We start from the raw sequence: 6,490 nt of genomic DNA on the forward strand, positions 1-6,490 counted from the left end.
CGAGGTCCCTGCCAGCACCTTTCTATCCGGGAATAATCCAGGTGGATTTTTTATCATTCCTGCTTCTCCGGGACTGGGCTTTCCTGTCCCAGGGTCTCTCGCTGCCCGCCCCCCTTAGCCCAGCTCCTTGTGGGGCCCCTCCCCCACCGAATTCTTTTTTATTTTTTTTCCCATGGTCCAACCTTGTTAGAAGCGCAAACTCCTCTCTCTGTAGCATTCCCGCCATTCTCTCTGTAAATCAGGGGATGATGTGGGTTTTCAGGACGATTTGAAAGTTATCTAGGTAAGTTGGTGGGGACAGGTGACTTGGGGACCCTACTATTCTGCCATCTTGCCCCGCCCCTCTCGACAACAACAATTTATAATTACAAATGTGTTTGCTTCTGAGAGAGAATAGTTTATTTACTCAGACTCAGATATAAAGGACACAGCCAGGTACATGGCTGAGAGCAGGGACTCTGGACCCAGGCAATGGGGGTTTGAATCCTGACTGCCACTTCCCAGCTTTGGGATCTTGAGGAAGCTCCTGTCCTCACTGTGCCTCAGGTCCCTTATCTATAAACCGTGGATAACAGTTGTACTTACCTAATGGAGCCGTTATGAGGACTAAGCCAAGTAATCCATGTAGAGCACATATGACAGACCTGGCACATAGCAAATGCCAAGTGAGTACTCGTGAATGTTGCAAATCCTGGCCTCACTCCACACTCATGTATGGTCTCAGGATAAAGTCAGTCAAGTAACAGAGGGTTCGTAAAGCAGGGGTAATACTTGTACATCATAGAGCTCTGGTGAACCTGAAGCACTTAGCCTCCTGCAGCACATGGTATTGCAGTTACTGTCATCCTTGGGGCTGGCACTGACATCCTCCCTTTTATCCCTCAATGCTCCAGAGGGCACTATTACATCTATCAAATATCGCCCTTTGCCACCATCCAATGGCCAGTTCTAATAAAATCCCTTCATGTCTGGAGCAGGCTTCTGTCATCATCACACGGCGCTGTTCATCAGTGTAGGGGTCACAGGCATTTTCTCACTGGAGCCCAAAAGCAGCCTGGGCATTTTGATTGTCCATGACCCTACCGACTTACTGCAGGATACATATATTGCTGTCATCATGATAAAAATAGCAACCTCTTACTAGAACTTTTCAATCTATACAACGGGTCATGGAAATGATCTCATTTGCTAAAGCAAGCAGCAAGGAACAATAGGCTTTGATTCTGGCTTTTGATTGAGCCCAAACCCAACACCTAGGGGGCTGGAGGTCTGGAATTTCTGTCAGAAAACATGGATGGCCCCTTTACCTCTGACTTAAGCTTCCAGTAGCTAAATCTCAGAGTCTAACTTGAATTTCCTCCTGCCATTCGCTTCTGCCACCATTCCAGAATGAAGTGGTCACAAGGAATAATTTGAAACCGGATGTTGACCACTCAGTAGGCTCTTCTCATTTAGATAAATAAGTAGATCAGGCTGTGCTCTGGCACTCCAGGCAAAGATGGTGGAGCGCAGTTACAGCTTTTCACTGACTACATTCAGCCCATCTGGTAAACTTGTCCAGATTGAATATGCATTGGCTGCTGTAGCTGGAGGAGCCCCTTCAGTTGGAATTAAAGCCGCAAATGGTGTGGTATTCGCAACTGAGAAGAAACAGAAATCTATTCTGTATGATGAGCGAAGTGTCCACAAAGTGGAACCAATTACCAAGCACATAGGCCTGGTGTATAGTGGCATGGGCCCAGATTACAGAGTGCTCGTGCACAGAGCTCGAAATCTTGCTCAGCAATACTATCTCGTTTACCAAGAACCCATTCCCACAGCTCAGCTGTGGAATCCTGTGAATATACTAAATTACTAAATTACTAATTACAGAGTTGCTTAAGTGATGCAAGAATACACTCAGTCAGGTGGTGTTCGTCCATTTGGAGTTTCCCTACTAATTTGTGGTTGGAATGAGGGGCGACCGTATTCATTTCAGTCAGATCCATCTGGAGCTTACTTTGCCTGGAAAGCCACAGCAATGGGAAAGAACTATGTGAATGGGAAGACTTTCCTTGAGAAAAGATATAATGAAGACCTGGAACTTGAAGATGCCATTCATACAGCCATATTAACCCTAAAGGAAAGCTTTGAAGGAAAAATGACAGAAGACAACATAGAGGTTGCAATCTGCAATGAAGCTGGATTCAGAAGGCTCACTCCGACTGAAGTTCAGGATTACCTGGCTGCCATAGTATAATAACCAAGTGACTGAGAAATCTGGAATTTCAGATAATCCCTCTACTTAAATATGTTTAAAGTATGTTTTGTTTTGCAGACTTTTTCATACTTATTTCTACATGGTTTAATGGACTGATTTTTTTTGTTTGTTTTACTATCTTTTTATTTTTTTTAATTTATTTTTTATTGGTGTTCAATTTACTAACATACAGAATAACCCCCCGTGCCGGTCACCCATTCACTCCCACCCCCTGCCCTCCTCCCCTTCTACCACCCCTAGTTCGTTTCCCAGAGTTAGCAGTCTTTACGTTCTGTCTCTCTTTCTGATATTTCCCACACATTTCTTCTCCCTTCCCTTATATTCCCTTTCACTATTATTTATATTCCCCAAATGAATGAGAACATATAATGTTTGTCCTTCTCCGACTGACTTACTTCACTCAGCATAATACCCTCCAGTTCCATCCACGTTGAAGCAAATGGTGGGTATTTGTCATTTCTAATAGCTGAGTAATATTCCATTGTATACATAAACCACATCTTCTTTATCCATTCATCTTTCGTTGGACACCGAGGCTCCTTCCACAGTTTGGCTATCGTGGCCATTGCTGCTATAAACATCGGGGTGCAGGTGTCCCAGCGTTTCATTGCATTTGTATCTTTGGGGTAAATCCCCAACAGTGCAATTGCTGGGTCGTAGGGCAGGTCTATTTTTAACTGTTTGAGGAACCTCCACACAGTTTTTCAGAGTGGCTGCACCAGTTCACATTCCCACCAACAGTGTAAGAGGGTTCCCTTTTCTCCGCATCCTCTCCAACATTTGTTGTTTCCTGCCTTGTTAATTTTCCCCATTCTCACTGGTGTGAGGTGGTATCTCATTGTAGTTTTGATTTGTATTTCCCTGATGGCAAGTGATGCAGAGCATTTTCTCATATGCATGTTGGCCATGTCTATGTCTTCCTCTGTGAGATTTCTCTTCATGTCTTTTGCCATTTCATGATTGGATTGTTTGTTTCTTTGGTGTTGAGTTTAATAAGTTCTTTATAGATCTTGGAAACTAGCCCTTTATCTGATATGTCATTTGCAAATATCTTCTCCCATTCTGAAGGTTGTCTTTGAGTTTTGTTGACTGTATCCTTTGCTATGCAAAAGCTTCTTATCTTGATGAAGTCCCAATAATTCATTTTTGCTTTTGTTTCTTTTGCGCTTCGTGGATGTATCTTGCAAGAAGTTACTATGGCCGAGTTCAAAAAGGGTGTTGCCTGTGTTCTTCTCTAGGATTTTGATGGACTCTTGTCTCACATTTAGATCTTTCATCCATTTTGAGTTTATGTTTGTGTATGGTGAAAGAGAGTGGTCTAGTTTCATTCTTCTGCATGTGGATGTCCAATTTTCCCAGCACCACTTATTGAAGAGACTGTCTTTCTTCCAATGGATAGTCTTTCCTCCTTTATCGAATATTAGTTGCCCATAAAGTTCAGGGTCCACTTCTGGATTCTCTATTCTGTTCCACTGATCTATGTGTCTGTTTTTGTGCCAGTACCACACTGTCTTGATGACCACAGCTTTGTAGTACAACCTGAAATCTGGCATTGTGATGCCCCCAGATATGGTTTTCTTTTTTAAAATTCCCCTGGCTATTCGGGGTCTTTTCTGATTCCACACAAATCTTAAAATAATTTGTTCTAACTCTCTGAAGAAAGTCCATGGTATTTTGATAGGGATTGCATTAAACGTGTATATTGCCCTGGGTAACATTGACATTTTCACAATATTAATTCTGCCAATCCATGAACATGGAATATTTTTCCATCTCTTTGTGTCTTCCTCAATTTCTTTCAGAAGTGTTCTATAGTTTTGAGGGTATAGATCCTTTACATCTTTGGTTAGGTTTATTCCTAGGTATCTTATGCTTTTGGGTGCAATTGTAAATGGGATGCAAAAATTCTCAACAAGATACTGGCCAATAGGATCCAACAGTACATTAAGAAAATTATTCACCATGACCAAGTAGGATTTATCCCTGGGACACAAGGCTGGTTCAACACCCGTAAAACAATCAATGTGATTCATCATATCAGCAAGAGAAAAACCAAGAACCATATGATCCTCTCATTGGATGCAGAGAAAGCATTTGACAAAATACAGCATCCATTCCTGATCAAAACTCTTCAGAGTGTAGGGATAGAGGGAACATTCCTCGACATCTTAAAAGCCATCTCTGAAAAGCCCACAGCAAATATCATTCTCAATGGGGAAGCACTGGGAGCCTTTCCCCTAAGATCAGGAACAAGACAGGGATGTCCACTCTCACCACTGCTGTTCAACATAGTACTGGAAGTCCTAGCCTCAGCAATCAGACAACAAAAAGACATTAAAGGCATTCAAATTGGCAAAGAAGAAGTCAAACTCTCCCTCTTCGCTGATGACATGATACTCTACATAGAAAACCCAAAAGTCTCCACCCCAAGATTGCTAGAACTCATATAGCAATTCGGTAGCGTGGCAGGATACAAAATCAATGCCCAGAAGTCAGTGGCATTTCTATATACTAACAATGAGACTGAAGAAAGAGAAATTAAGGAGTCAATCCCATTTACAATTGGACTGATGTTTTTAAAACGATACTTATAAATCATAATAAACTGTTAAATCCAACTTCTAGCTTTTTAGGAGTTAGTAAAATTTTAAAATAGTGATTTCCTGCTTTTTATCACAGTTGACTTCTGGAAACTACACTGCAGAGCAGAAGGGTGAACTCATTCTTCATGCAATTTTGGTTCAGTCAAGTCTTGGTATATTCTTTACTGTCAGATATTGTCTGTCAGTAAAGCAGAACTGCTTTTAGTAAACATCATTGCATTTACAGCTGAGAGAAGCTCTAGGATTCATGAGATAAGACGGATAGCATAGGTGTTTTGTAGGCATCGTTAGATGTGGATCAGTGAGACCCCAGGACAGTGACATTGTACTAGAGCTATGAAGGGTGCTAGGCTGAAGGGTTTCCTATGGGAGATCCGTGATGTAAGTAAATAAAAAATGGTTTATTGGTTGGTTTGTCCATCACAAGTAGGTAAATATTTAAAAGGAGCCCCTCAGGTTCTTTTTTTTTTTTTTTTTTTTTTTTTTTTTTTTTTAAAAGATTTTTATTTATTTATTCATTCATAGAGACAGAGAGAGAGAGACAGACAGGCAGAGGGAGAAGCAGGCTCCATGCAGGGAGCCCGACGTGGGACTCGATCCCGGCTCCAGGATCACACCCCGGCTGCAGGTGGCGCTAAACCGCTGCGCCACCGGGGCTGCCCGCCCCTCAGGTTCTATTAGACTTCTTACACACACCCAAGGATGAACCTTAAGTGCTGGAAATAAAATCCTAATACTTAAACATCAAAAAAAAGATAAATAATAAGTAGATCAATAGCCTGATATGTGCGTGTCACACCCAAATACTCATGCATATCTTTCCACCACCCCGTCATGATTTATGAGTCAAGCAGCACAAGGCACGTGTTATGTTTGCTGACCATCAAACACATCCTGTGGTTACTTGAGATATAGTTGGGAGCCTTGGCCTAGATGGAAAATTGATGTCAACAGGATTCTCATATTTGGGATCAGCCTCTAAATAGTTCTATCATGTCTCTCTTCTTCTAAACCTACACTTGGGTTTTCCCATACATCTGCTCCCCTCGTATGTGAGGATGCATGCTGCTTTCTGGTCCTTGCTGTTATCCCAGAACATACAAAAGAGCTCAGCACCTGAAAAGGCAGTTCCCTGCAGGGAAGAGGTACCAGTAAGAGGAGCCAGACAGGCAGCTCTCTGTGAGGTTTCCAGAGAAACAGCTGTTGCAAGTCATTCCAATTTTGTTTAAGGGACCCCAAACCAGTTGCTTTCAAATTAGTTGTAAATACATTAAAACTGTTTGCTACTCAAAATTTCCCAGCATCTTAAGGAACCTTCGCGAGTCCTGCCATGAGGTTTCATTCCTGAATTGTGTCAAGTGCTGCCACACTGCCTGGCACATTGGAGGGAGCAGATAAACTGTGACCCAAGTTCATGGGAGATGTCAGCTCATGGAAGAGCTAAAGGAAACAAAGAGCATCTTGGTAGATGTGCCCACAACTTAGGCTTTGTTTCACTTGTTACAGAATGTAAACTGCTTCTTTCACCGTCTCTACCACCTTGGTTTCTAGATGTGTATGATGTTAGACCTGGAAGAGCCCTTAGAGACTGTATCAGTTGGGAAAGCCTACATTATGCTGTGCCCCT

General features: G+C 42.3%; 1 long non-coding RNA gene across 1 annotated transcript; it reads left to right on the plus strand.

Moving 5' to 3' along the window:
* Nucleotides 1-1,477: 1,477 nt before the first annotated feature.
* On the plus strand, nucleotides 1,478-5,401 carry LOC119878564. The gene is made up of 3 exons (XR_005387000.1): nucleotides 1,478-1,827; nucleotides 3,475-3,477; nucleotides 5,391-5,401. It is a non-coding gene; the product is annotated as an uncharacterized LOC119878564 (long non-coding RNA).
* The last annotated feature ends 1,089 nt before the right edge of the window (nucleotides 5,402-6,490 follow it).

Source organism: Canis lupus, unplaced genomic scaffold (assembly GCF_011100685.1).
Source record: "Canis lupus familiaris isolate Mischka breed German Shepherd unplaced genomic scaffold, alternate assembly UU_Cfam_GSD_1.0 chrUn_S1729H1925, whole genome shotgun sequence".
Lineage (NCBI taxonomy): Eukaryota > Metazoa > Chordata > Mammalia > Carnivora > Canidae > Canis > Canis lupus.